We start from the raw sequence: 13886 nt of genomic DNA, 5'->3' as shown, positions 1-13886 counted from the left end.
CAACAGCTTGACTAAAGAAAAAACACCTTAAAAACAGACTAACTCATATGGCAAAAGAGGCCCAAAAAGCTAATGAGGAGAAGAATGCCTTAAAAAGACAAATTTGCCAGATAGAAAAGGAATTTCAAAAACTCACTGAAAAGAATAATTCCTTCAAAATTAGATTGGACAAATGGAAGCTAATGACTTTATGAGAAATCAAGATACTATAAAACAGATCCAAACAAATGAAAGAATAGAAAGCAATGTGAAATATCTCACTGGAAAAACCACTGACCTGGAAAACAGATCCAGGAGAGATTATTTAAAAATTACTGGACTACCTGAAAGCCATGATCAAAAGAAAAAAAAAAAGAGCCTAGACATCATCTTTCAAGAAATTGTCAAGCAAAATTGCCCTGATATTCTAGAACCAGAGGGCAAAATAGAAATTGAAAGAATTCACCGATGGCCTCTTGGAAAAAATTCCAAAAAGAAAGCTCCTAGGAATATTATAGCCAAATTCCAGAGTTCCCATGTCAAGGAGAAAATAAAGCTGTCAAGAAGAAACAATTTTAATATTGTGGAAACACAATGAGGATAACACAAGACCTAGCAGCTGTTATACAAAGGGATCAAAGGGCTTGGAATATGATATTCTGGAGGTCAAAGGAGCTAGGATTAAAACTAAGAATCACCTACCCAGCAAAACTGAGTATGGTCGGAGGCGGAGGCAGCGAGACAGCGAGCCAGGAAGGAAGGTGGGAAGCAGAAAGGAGCGTGGAGCAGCGGGTGGCTGTGCAGAGAGCCGGAGCCAGAGCCGGGACCAGAGCCAGGGCCTGGGCAGCAGCTGCGGAGAGGCAGCACCGGGAAGCTCAGGATGCTCCCCAGCCCCCCAGCATCTTCCCCCACCTCCCCTGGCGGGGGCGGGGGGAGGGCAGGAGAAAGAGGTGGCGGTGGCAGACTGGACATCGGGTGTCCCGGCCCCCACAGGAGGAGCCCGGGGCCCGCGAGAGACGGGCCTAGGAAGGGAAGAGGCGGAAGCGGGGCAGGCAACCGGGAAGCAGCGGCTGCGGCGACACCAAGTCATCCCCCACCCCGGGCAAGAGGTGGATGGACACGGACGTGGTCCAGCTCATTGAAAGCAAGCATGGGGTCACAATCCTAGGAGGACTCAATGAATTTGTAGTGAAGTTTTATGGAACACCATATGAAGGTAGAGTGTGGAAAGTTAGAGTGGATTTTCCTGATCAATACCTTTTCAAATCCCCATCTGCAGGATTCATGAATAAAATTTTCCATCCCAACATTGATGAAGCCTCAGGAACTGTGTGTCTAGATGTAATTAATCAAACTTGGACGCTCTGTATGATCTTACCAATATATTTGAGTCGTTCCTGCCCCAGTTGCTGGCCTATCCAAACCCCATAGATCCTCTAAATGGTGATGCTGCAGCCATGTACCTTCATCAGCCAGAAGAATACAAACAGAAAATTAAAGAATACATTCAGAAATATGCCACTGAAGGAGCAGGAAGAGGGCACTAGGGACAGCTCGTCAGAGTTCTATGCCTGACTTTTCGGAAGACTAGGCGCAAGATATGGAGCTGTAGTAGAAAAGGACCCTGCTTTTCAGAAAGACTATTATTTCCCAACCATGAGAAGCTGACTATAATATTCATATTTAAACAAAGAAACTTTTTGTATAAGGAGTTCAGTAACTTGCTCAAGGTTACACAGCCAGTTATATTTTGTGTGGGTGTTAAGTATCTGAGGCCAGACTGATCCAAGGTCTCCCGACTTGGGGCCTGCGCTCTTACTAACTTACTAACTTAACTAACTTACTTACGCTCTTACTAACTACCTGGCCGCCCCACAAAGCAATTTTTTTATTACTAAACAAGGTTTTTATGAATAATAGCATTGATATATATATATATATGTATATATATATTATATGTCACCCTTTAGACCTAGATTTCTTGGTCATTTCTCAACCTGAGGTGCATAACATATTCCCACATTCCATTTTAGTGGCAATATGCAGCCCGAATGCATGCATTCATAAGTCCATTTGGCCAAGTCAACTTGTACACTACTGAGCTATCAACGAAATAGCTACTGTGATAGGTAGATGTGAGGACAAAAAAATACTGCTTCCTTTATTGGTGGTTCCAAAGAAACAAAACAAACCAACCAACCCTTGGACATTAAGATAGACTAGAGCTTTTTTCGGAATAAAGAGGAAAGACTTGGGGAGGGAGAAGGCCTGATGGAGGTGTGCTTAGAGAGCCAACAGCTCAGTAGTGATGATGTTCCTTCCCATTAGTGTTGGCACCCTGTTTTACATGGAGTGACCATAACTGAGTACAGGGAGCTATCTGGAGTATTGACGCTTAAAGGAAGGTTTTTTGACTTGGATTTCAAGTACTTTTTTATATGTGGATTCCTGCCCTTCCAGCTACAGGGCCCTACAACCACGGTTGTATTTGCTTTGGGGACCTTTTGAAATCCTTTTTCCGGACATGACTCATTTTCTTGGTCTGGATTCTGAGCTCCATCCCTTTTGTGGGCAGAGGGAGAAAAAGAGGGAAATGACATGAATAGTGCTTCGGTTCATTCAGAGCACATGCAAAATTAGACTCTACTTTGCCAGTTTGAGACTGCTACCCTTGACTGAGAGTTTTAAACTTGCTCATTCGTGCTGGAACTGTGTTTAGACATACATTGCAAATTGTACTTTCATCTACCAAGAGAGGGTCTCATCATCAAAACAAGTCATTATGCTGAGCATTAGACCTGGGAAGACTGGGCCAGTGGCCATGAATACTTCAGTACTCTCATTTAATGTGGTCTTTTTTTTTTTTCCTTCTTCTGCCACTCCTTAACAGCAGCTTAATTACATGGGGAAAACAAGTGCAACTTTCTTCAGATATAGTTGAAGGATTCTTCTGAAAGGGGAGGGAGGGAAAGAGAGGGAATGAAATATCTTCTGATGTAGTAGAACAGGTTTTGAAGGTGGATTTTTTTCCCTGTCCATGTTAAGAGGGAATTAGACACTTTAAAATGCCCGCCAATCAGATGTAAACTCAGTTAGCTGCATGCCCAGAGGTTGCCTACAAAGTTCCTTTCAGATCTTAATGTTGCCTGCTGTATTTTAGGGAGTTTTGTGAAAATTTTTAGACAGACAGAAAAAAATTCTTTTGGGGGGGGCAGGGTGCAACCAGTAAGGACAGTAGCAGAATTAGCCAATTTCGAGACACTTTAAAAAAGAATGTTTTGAACGTCCCACAGGGCTCAATTGGTAGATTTTTTTTAAATTCTGAAACGCATTTTTAAATTTAGAAGTACTATATTCCACAAGATTTGAGTCAATGAGGTTGGAAGATAGCCTTTTTTTTAAATTCAAAAAGCACAATCAATCTCTTTTCCTTTGAAAAATCTATATAAAGTACAACTTGATTTAGCATGATTATTTTCCTAAATAAAAAGACATACAAAGAATTTATTTTATGTTAATTATGGGCATGATGCAAAAGGTTTTCCTTCCTTTTCATTTGCTTAAAATAAAAAAAAAATGCAGTTATGTAGGGCTGTGGTTAGTTACCGTGCTGAAGTAATCTATCTAGCATTTGTGACTTGTTGGAAGGGTAGAATTAACTATTTAACCTGTCATGGTGTACTTTAACTCTTATCTAGTACATTGTATTCTCATTACTTTGGGAGAGGGGAGGGTATCTCTGCTGACATGGTCTAACTTGCTTACCTGCTGAATTAGCAGTTTGCTTGTGCTATAACCTTTACTGTAGGTGCTATTTAGGGGTAGGCTTAAAGTGCTGGGGGTGGTGATTTCAGTTAAAACAATAAAAAATTGTATTTTTTTTTAAAAACTGAGTATGGTAAATTCATAAGGAAAATATAGTCATTCAATTAAATAGAGGATTTTCAAGCATTCTTGATGAAAAAACCAGAGCTGAGCAGAAAATTTGACCTTCAAATACAAGAAGCAAGAGAAGCATGAGAAGGTAAACAGGGAAAAGAAACCATAAGGAACTTATTAAAGTTGAACTATTTACATTCCTACATGAAAAATGATCATTGTAACTCATGAAACTTTTTTCAGTATGAAGACAGTTGAAGGGAATATATATGTGTACATACATATATATGTATGTATAAATATATATGTGAGGGTGTTCATATGTATGTACATGTATATATAGGCAGAGGGCACAGGATGAGTTGAATATGAAGGGATGATATATAAAAAATAAAATTAAGAGGAGAGAGAGGAATATTTTGGGAGAAGGAGAAAGGAAGAGATAGATTAGAGTAAATTATCTCATATAAAAGAGACAAGAGAAAACTTACAATGGAGGGGAAGAGCAGGAAAGTAAAAGGGAATGGGAAAACCTTACTCTCATTGAATTTGGCTTAAGGATGGAATAACATACACACTCAAATGGTGGAAGGAAAATAAGGGGGAAGGGGATAAGAGGGGGGGATGATAGAAGGGAGAGCAGATTGGGGGAGAGGGTAGTTAGAAGCAAACACTTTTGAAAAGGAAGAGGGTCAAAGGAGAAAATAGAATAAGTGAGGGGCGGGATAGGATGGAGGATAGTCTTTCACAATATACCGACTATGGAAATGTTTTGTGTAACTACACGTGTACAACCTGTATTGAATTGCTTATCTTCTCAATGGGAGTGGGTGAGGAGGGAAGAAGGGGAAAAATCTACAACTCAAAGTTTTAAAAACAAATGTGTATGTAAAAACCTGGGATTTTTGTTGTTATTTTTTTACATGCAACTGGGAAATAAGATATACAGGCACCAGGGTATAGATATACATCTTGCCTTACTAGAAAGTTAGGGTGCGGAGTATGGAGGAGGATATAAGAGAGAACAGATAGGGGAAAGGGGTATCCAGTAGGCTAGCTATCTTGGGGTAGGGTAGGGGAAAGAGAGGAAGAAAATTTGTAACTCAAAATCTCATGGAAATGAATACTGAAAAGTAAAAATAAATAAATAAATTGGAAAACAAAAATAAGTTCACAAAAAAGACAGATTAATAAAATCAACTTCATTATGGAAGAATTTGAGTTAAGGAATCAAACAAGACAATTCTATGCAAGGTTGGGCATTGAAACTTTCTTTCCTAAGATGTTTTAGAAGCATTTACAACTAGTTCACGTTAAACATATTTTTTTAGGAACTTGAGGTCTATGTTTATTTTTCACTTCTCTCAGTAAGAGCCAGCCAAATATGATAGAGAGAAGTTACCACTTTAAATTCAAAGTTTATGTATTGTAACAACACTTAACCATAGAAAAGTATCCAACATCTTATTCATTAGCTGAATAGAAAGCTTCATGTCATTAAACTTAAAATTACAGATGTATGCTACAAGAATGTTACAAGTGGGGGGGAGGGGCGGAGTCAAGATGGCAGAGTAGAAGCAGGACCTCCCCACTGCTCTGGCTTCCACCTTCCCCTATCTATGTAAAAAGGGGACTCTAAACAAACTTTGGAGCTGCAGAACCCACAAAATGACACAGAGAAGCTAACCTCCCTCTGAGGACAGCCTGGCAGGCCAGCAAATGGCCAGCGCAGGGCTCTGGGAGCCCAGTCTAGCCCCACACCAAGGCTTTAGCCCCAGGGCAGGCCTGACCAGCCACCTGCTAGAGGGACTCCAGATCAGCAGCAGCTGTGGCCGCTTCCAGATTTACCAACAGATAGATGCGAAGGACAAAGTAGGAGGTCAGTGCAGTCTGGACTTTGGGACCAGTAAGTGGGAGTGCGTGGCTTTTGCCCCCAGGGTGAGAAGCCACTGAGACACGCACCACGTCACAGCTTCAGCTCCTGGCCTGCACAGTGTAGGGGGACCAAGCAGCAGTCTGAGGGGTAATGGCTCTTGCTTTGACCTTCTTGGATCTGGATTGCAGTCTAGAGTGGAGGTCTTGGGGTATGTGTCCAGCTTGCCACAGCATGTGGAGACCTCAGAGAGGGCACCCATCTAATACCTCCAACAGCTGAGAAAACCCAAGCGTTTGCAACAAAAGCTCCCCTGTCTGGTGGTAGAGTCATACTGTGGCAAAAAGCCCAGGGATCAAGTGACTGAGGGGCAACATGACCAGGCAAAGGAAACAAAGCAGACTGAAGATTCCAACATTAGACTCCTGTTTTGGGGACAAAAAGGAGCAAAGCATGGAAAAGGAGGAAGACAGTGAAGACAGAATTCCTGCAACAAAAGCTTCAAAGGAAAATACAAGTTGGTTACAGGCCATAGAGGACCTTAAGAAGCAGATAAGAAAAGTGGAGGAAAAATTGGGAAGAGAAATGAGAATGATGCAAGAAAATTATGAAATGAGAGTCAACAGCCTGACTGAGGAAAATCATACCTTAAAAAATAGACTAACTCAAATGGCAAAAAAGGCTCAAAAAGGCAATGAGGAGAAGAATGCCTTAAAAAGCCAAATTTTCCAGATGAAAAAAGAATCTCAAAAGCTCAATGAGGAGAATCGTTGCTTCAGAATTAGATTGGAGCAAATGGAAGCCAATGACTTTATGAGAAATCAAGAAGCTGTTAAACAGATCCAAACAAATAAAAGAATAGAAGGCAATGTGAAATATCTCATGGGAAAAACCACTGACCTAGAAAATAGATCCAGGAGAGATCATTTAAAAATTATTGGACTACCTGAAAGCCATGATCAATGTAAGAACCTAGAAATCATCCTCCAGGAAGTTCTCAAAGAAAACTGCCCTGATGTTTTAGAACCAGAGGGCACAATAGAGGTTGAAAGAATCCACCGATCACTTCCTGAAAAAGATCCCCAAAAGAAAACTCCTAGGAATATTATAGCCAAGTTCCAGAATTCCCAGATTAAGGAGAGAATATTATAAGCAGCCAGAAAGAAACAAATTAAATATTGTGGAAACACAATCAGGATAACCCAGGATCTGGCAGCTTCTACACTAAGGGATAGAAGGCCTTGGAATATGATATTCCGGAGGTCAAAGGAGCTGGGATTAAAACCAAGAGTCACCTACCCAGCAAAACTGAGTATCATGGTTCAGTGGAAAATATGGTCATTCAGTGGAATAAAGGACTTTCAAGCATTCTTGCTGAATAAAACAGAGTTGAATAGAAAATTTGACATTCAGATACAAGAAGCAAGAGAAGCATAAGAAGGTACACAGGGAGAAGAAATCATAAGGAACTTATCAAAGTTGAACTATTAACATTCCTACATGGAAAATCAATGATTGTAACTTATGAAACTTTTCTCAGTAGTTGAAGGGAATAGAAATATGTGTGTGTGTATGAGGGTATATGGGTATATGAATACATATGTGAATGTGTGTATATATGTTTACAGGTATACATAGATAGAGGGCACAGGACCAATTTAATAGGAAGGGATGATAACTTAAAAGGTGAAATTAAGAGGTGAGAGAGGAATATAATGAGAGGAGACGGGGAGAGACAGAATGGGGTAAACTATCTCATATAGAAGAGGCAAGGGAAAATGGTTACAATGGAAGGAAAGAATAGGAAAGCAAAAGGGAATGGATCAACCTTATTCCCATTGAATTTGGCTTGGGGAGGGAATGAAATACACACTAAATAGGGTATCTCACCCTAAAGGAGAATAGAGGGGAAGGGAATGAGAAGGGAGATGATGGAAGGGAGGGCAGGCTGGGGACGAGGGAAGTTGGAAACACCCACTTTTGAAAAGGGATGGGATCAAAGTAGAGAACAGCACAAGTGGGAGGTGGGATAGGAGGGAGGGAAATATAGTTAGTCTTTTACAATATATCTACTATGTTATTGTTCTGCATTAGCCACACATGTACAGCCTATACTGAACTGCTTATCTTCCCAGCGAGGGTGGGTGACAAGGGAGGAAGGGAATGAATCTGGAATTCAAAGTTTTAAAATCAAATACTCAAATATATATATATATATATACTATTATTAATACTATTTTCCATGTAATTGGGAAATAAGATATACAGACAGTAGGGCATAGAGATCCACTGGAAAAGTCAAAAGGGGTATGGGAGAAAATATGGGAGAGAGCAGATTGGAGGAGGGGATATTCTGTGGGAATGCTATTTTGGGGCAATGGGTAGGGGAAAAATGGGAAGAAAATTTGTAACTCAAAATCTGGCAGAAATGAATGATGTAAATCAGAAGCTAATAAAGCGTTTGAAAAATAAAATTAAAAAAAAGAATGCTATAAGTGTCGCTTGGACAGCTAGGGATGGCATTTACCATCTACAAAATTATGCTATGCAATGAACATTCCTATGAGTAAGCAGAATGCTAACAAATTGTAGCACAATTACTAAGGTAATAAATTCCTTGAAAATTACTGTGGGAAAACATAGATGAATGTTGCAGACTTTGAAAGATCAAGCTTGGCCCTAAAGTAGATATATGAAAAGACATCTTCCCCCAAACTCCTTTGCAGAAGTGAGGGTTCATGATATTGGGACATCATGTATGTTGGCAGATTTCTTCTGTGTATCAATCATTGATTACTTTGTGCATTGATAATTTTTTCCTCTTCCTCTTTTTTCAAAACTTTGTCATGAGCATGGCTCTCTGAGATGGAGAATGAGAAGTGAGACAGATGATAGATGGGCAAGAAGGAGAAGAAGAAGGAGAAGGAAGAGGAGGAGAAGGAGAAGGAGATCTGTCCCTAAAGCAGCAGGGACTGAGGGCAGGAGTTCTCTTTATAGAATGTTAGGGCCCAAAGTAGGGAATAAAGGATATAACCACAGGAGAGTGGGTGTTAGATAAAAAAGATTAATATTTCTCATCCTCAGTCAAATAACTTTTGCCCCACATACTGCAAGAACCATATCCTTATCCACCAATGACTATTGTGCCTTAGCAAACAGGAACTGGTTCAGAATCAGCTGTCTGATCATATTCAGGCTATCAACTGGTTATAATGAAAATTAAATACCATAGGATGTAAAAAGATATAAGTAAGAAGATACTACATGTATTTACAATCATGTCAAGCAGACCTTTAAATAAGTTATCAACTCTGGGAAAATGGGAAATGGATAAAAATAAAGCCATTGTCTCTGTCATTTCCTGGAAAATTTTAATTACTGAGTGGCTAATATATAGAGATTGAATGACCCCAGAAACTACCTTAGCTAACAAAATCTTATCTCCACACAAAGTAGTAAGACATGGCACTTGAGGGCAAACCAAGTTTAGAACAACAGATAGTTTGCAAAACCTTACAAAGAAGGAGGATGGAAGGGGGAGAATACTATTGCCTGACAAGATGTTGAAAAGCAATTGAAGAGAAAAAATCCTGTTTGGCATGAAATCTGGCTAAACCCCATCATCTCAAGAGCATTTATGGATGAAACTGGGAAGACAATAGGTATGAAGGGGACTAAATCTTCCACTACCATTATAATGCTTTATTCTCATCTGTAGCAATAATAGAACTATTCCATCTGGCCTCTCCCACTTTTGTATCTGACGTACTACGGGAAGAAAGTGGTAAGGTTGATTAAGAGGATGAAGCTGTGAAGAGTGACAGGTCTTAGGCAAGTACTTACAGATGCAATCTGTGTTAGCAGTGACAAAATTTTAAAGAGGCTCAGGCATCAACTTTTAAGATATTTCAAAGTGGAAAAAATCACAAAAGAATGGAAAATGTCACAGATGATGGAACTGTTTAAAATCTAATGAAAAGATACCAACAACTATAGTCTTACAATATCAATTTCTATGAATTGCTGAAGTATCCTATGCATGCATCAAGAGTATAAAGGAAATATGAGAAGACTAGGTTTTGGAGGTAATTTTCTTCAGAAGATTACATCTTTTCAGTTACTTATGTAACTGAGATATTTATATTATGCAACACTCCATTGTGTTTATTTTCTAATTTCAAAAAAAAGTAATTGTCTGGGACAGTGAGGTGGCAGAGTGAATAGAGCACCCGCCCTGGCGTCAGGAGGACTTGAGTTCAAATTCGGCCTCAGACACTTGACACACTTATTAGCCATGTGATTTTGGGCAAGTCACTTAACTCCAATTGCTCTCCAAAAAAAAAAAGGCAAAAAAAAAAAGTATTTGTCCTAATAGAGCAAAACACAGCTTTATAGACTTTCCTTGGACTAGATGTGTGTGTGTGCATGTGCATGCACACACACGCACAGGGCTCCCTGAAAGATTCTACCACAAAATGAATTTTAACTGCCTGTTGAGTATCGACATCAAGTAAGTAAATTGTCATTGTAAGTAAATTCTAAGTAAATAAGTAAATTGACATCAAGTAAACAAATGTATGTATGTATATATCTGGCTAAATAGCTACATATGTATATATATGCCTACATATGCATGTACATATGTTATATGTGTATATACAAACATGTTCACAAGTGTCATGAAATACAGTCTAAATAGATTTCCAATTGAAAGAAAGGGTTTCCAAATGTTCTTTTGCAGATGACATCAAACTATTTACATTCAATTCATAAACATGCCAAAGATTATTCATAGAAATCTATAGTAATGTGAATAAATTTGAGTATAATCATTCACACTAGAAAAACAAAGTGAATGAAAACAGATTATGCCATGAAGCTGGCTGAGCATCCTGTCAAATAAAAATAGCTACATCTATGTTAGGTAAGCATTACAGAATTGATAAAGAAGAAGATATCAGCCTGGACTGAATATGGAAAACTGTAGTGTAATGTCAGTGTTCCTAAACTGTCTACGATTGCAAAAAAACCATTTATTTTATATGAATATTCTCCCGATAATCCCAAATGGTAATAGAAGAATTACATTATACATAGCCCCAGTGGACAATGGAAATACACATAGTGTCTTACATGTGGTACTTTACATATAGTAGGTGCCCAAATAAATGCTTGTTGAATTCAACTGAGTTGAATTGGTGAGTGTAAACAGACTACAGCATAAAACAAACAAAAAAACACAAATAAAAAACAGCTTTGAAATTAGGCCAGAATGAGAGACAGGCTGGATGTGTAGTGAGAATGACAGCCAATAGGTGAATGATTGCAGTGGTACACTGAGATATTAAAAGAGTGAGAGGAAAGTTTGTAGCATGCTGTATGGATCTTCTTTGGAGAATCTGTGGGAAAGCATTGGCAAAAACTGGACAAATTAAAAAGCTATAGAAGGATTATGATTCGTATTAGTGGAGAGAAGACCTCTACCAATGGCATTATGAATCTGTGAGCAAGCAATTTTTTTTTTTTTGCCTTTTGAAGGAGGGAATACAGGGCAATTGGGGTTAAGTGACTTGCCCAAGGTCACACAGCTAGTAAGTGTTAAGTGTCTAAACTCAGGTCCTTCTGATTCCAGGGACAACAATTCACTGTGCAACTAGCTGGGCCACAAGCAATTCTTTTTTTTTTTTTTTAAGCAATTGGGGTTAAGTAACTTGCTCAAGGTTACACGGCCACTTATTTCTGGGTGTGGTGCTGAGTGTCTGAGCCCGGGATTCGATCTCCAGGTCTTCTCAATACTGGAGCCGGTGCTCTTACTTGCTGTGCTACCTGGCCGCCCCCACAAGCAATTCTTAATAAAATCTTTAGGTCAATAGAATATAAGCTCTCTGAGGGCTGAGACCATTTCATTTTTTACTTTTTGATCCCAGAGCAGAGTGCTTAACACAGAGTTGACACCTAATACGTACTTGTGGAATTAAATTGGTAGACTATGTTATTCTAGTATGTAGATAAGACAGAGGCACTGAGTAAAAGATTTGATATAAGTTACAAAAGGCTTCGTATAGGGGCAATGAGGTGATGCAATGATAAAGCACAGGAGGACCTGAGTTCAAATTTGACCTCAGACATTTAATATTTACTCACCTTGGGCAAGTCTTCTAACCCCAATTTCCCTGCCTTCCCTCCTCCAAAAAGAAAAAAAAAAAAGGCTTCATATATAGTGGATACTCCACAAACATTTGTGGATATTGAATCTTTTTTATTTATTTTTTTTCAGTGATTAAATCAGAAACAGAAAGAAACAGATTTCCTGACCTCCTGGAATTCACCCATTTCCCTTTCCTTATCCAGGGACATATTGGTCAGCTTTAGTGATATAGAACTAATAATTTCTTCAGAACTATATATGTGACTGCTGGATATTGTGCAACTGAGACCAATGTTTACCTTTAGGCAGAATTTGCCTTGGTGTTGGTTAAAAGCAGAATTACCATGTAGAGCATATTTAGCCATAAATCTATAATCAGAGAAAATGTAAAGCTGCTCTTTGAACCTAAAAAAAGCTATTTGTTTGGGAGACTTGGTGAAATTGTATATAACAAAATTCATTTAGACAAAAGGAAGTTTTTCATTCACATACAAGTTCTACAGACCCTCACTGATTAATGGCCACATGACAGCCAAATGGGGTGGCTTTTAAAAAGCATAATTAATAGCAATGGCGTGTGGTGGAGGAGAGTTAGAGCACTGGATGAAGAGTCTGGAGTTTCTGCATAGCTTTGCAACCTAATTACTTAAACTCTCCCAAGTTTCAATTTCCCCTGCTATAAAAATAGGAATAATGATACTCTTTTATAGGGTTTTGAATTCAAAAAGAAAAATTTTACCAAGAACAGGATTTGGCCTTGAATTAAGGCAAGAGGATGAACTAGATAGAACCTCACACAGTTTCCTTCCACCCTGATAATTTTCTGATGATGATGGATTTTTTTTAGAGAGGAGAAATGAAAGACTGACTTTTCTTCAACTTCAAAAGAATCTAGCCTCCCTAAAACTAAATCTTCACTTGAAAAAGCTGACTTTAGGTTTACAATTCACTAAAAAGAAGAAACAAATTGCACACACATACACACACACAGGGAGGAGAGGGAGAGAGAGGGAGGGAGGGAGAGAGGAAGGGAGAGAGAGAGAGAGACAGAGAGAGAGACAGAGAGAGAGAGTGATGAAGGATACTCATATCATTGTCTAAGGGAATATAGGGTAATCCATGGATTTTCATAAGAAAAGAGAAAATAACTATACAATGAAAATGCAGAAGAAAAGAATAACCAGTGAATGTCCCAGAGAAAAGAAAATAAATCACAATCTTTACCAGAGGGGCAGGGGATGGGGGCCATATTTATCAGATTTGGTCACCGTATCATATATTTTTTGTTTAATTTATTTTTCTTTGTTACAAAGAACAGCACAGTCAGGGGGTGGAGGGAGAGAGAAGCAGAGGCAGACAAAGACTGACAGAAAGAGAGGCACAGAGAAAGAGAGAGATCAAAATTTATCTTGTGTATGTGTGTGTGTGTGTATGTCTGAGGTCAAATTTGAACTCAGGTCCTCTGGACTCCAGGGCTGGTGCTTTATCCACTGCATCACCTAGCTACCCTCAACTTAATTGTGTACATGGGGAAGGGAAGGGAATAAGCATCCATTTAGTACCTATTAAGGGTCAGGCACTGTGTGAAGCACTTTTTACAAAATCCCTTGATACATGTCATACTCCCCCTACTATACTGTGAGTGTCTTAAAACCAGGGACTGCCTATGTCCTTTTTCATCCAATGGACCAGTTGGTGTGACAAAGCAATGTAGCTGCCTGATTCAGCACTAAAATAGTAGATAGCAGTGAGCACATCCTTCCTTAGCCATCTCAGCTATATTGGGCTACCTTGGTGTGTGTGTGTGTGTGTGTGTGTGTGTGTGTGTGTGTGTAGTGTTATTGGGGATATTTTATTTTTAATTAATTAATTTTTAGTTTTCAACATTCATTTCCACAAGATTTTGAGTTCCAAATTTTCTCCCCATCTCTCCTCTCCTCCCCACCCCAAGATGGCATTCATTCTGATTATCCCTTCCCCTAGTCTGCCCTCCCTTCTATCACCACC

At 39.1% G+C, this 13886-nt stretch overlaps 1 protein-coding gene and 1 pseudogene across 1 annotated transcript in view; both read left to right on the top strand.

Moving 5' to 3' along the window:
- The first annotated feature begins 998 nt into the window (after positions 1-998).
- Positions 999-1591, top strand: LOC138164039 (ubiquitin-conjugating enzyme E2 H pseudogene; annotated as a pseudogene).
- An 11816-nt stretch (positions 1592-13407) lies between these two features.
- JKAMP (JNK1/MAPK8 associated membrane protein) overlaps positions 13408-13886 on the top strand; it is a 449359-nt gene continuing 448880 nt past the window's right edge. Inside the window, exon 1 of the mRNA XM_069092068.1 lies at positions 13408-13412. The gene's annotated coding sequence lies outside the window, so the exon portion shown is untranslated. The remainder of the gene's footprint in view (positions 13413-13886) is intronic.

Source organism: Petaurus breviceps, unplaced genomic scaffold (genome assembly GCF_028583685.1).
Source record: "Petaurus breviceps papuanus isolate PSGF00001 unplaced genomic scaffold, PetGlider_PUasm1.0 189, whole genome shotgun sequence".
NCBI classification, from domain to species: domain Eukaryota; kingdom Metazoa; phylum Chordata; class Mammalia; order Diprotodontia; family Petauridae; genus Petaurus; species Petaurus breviceps.
Note: the sequence above shows the minus strand (reverse complement) of the source record. Positions and strands in the feature narration are given on the sequence as shown.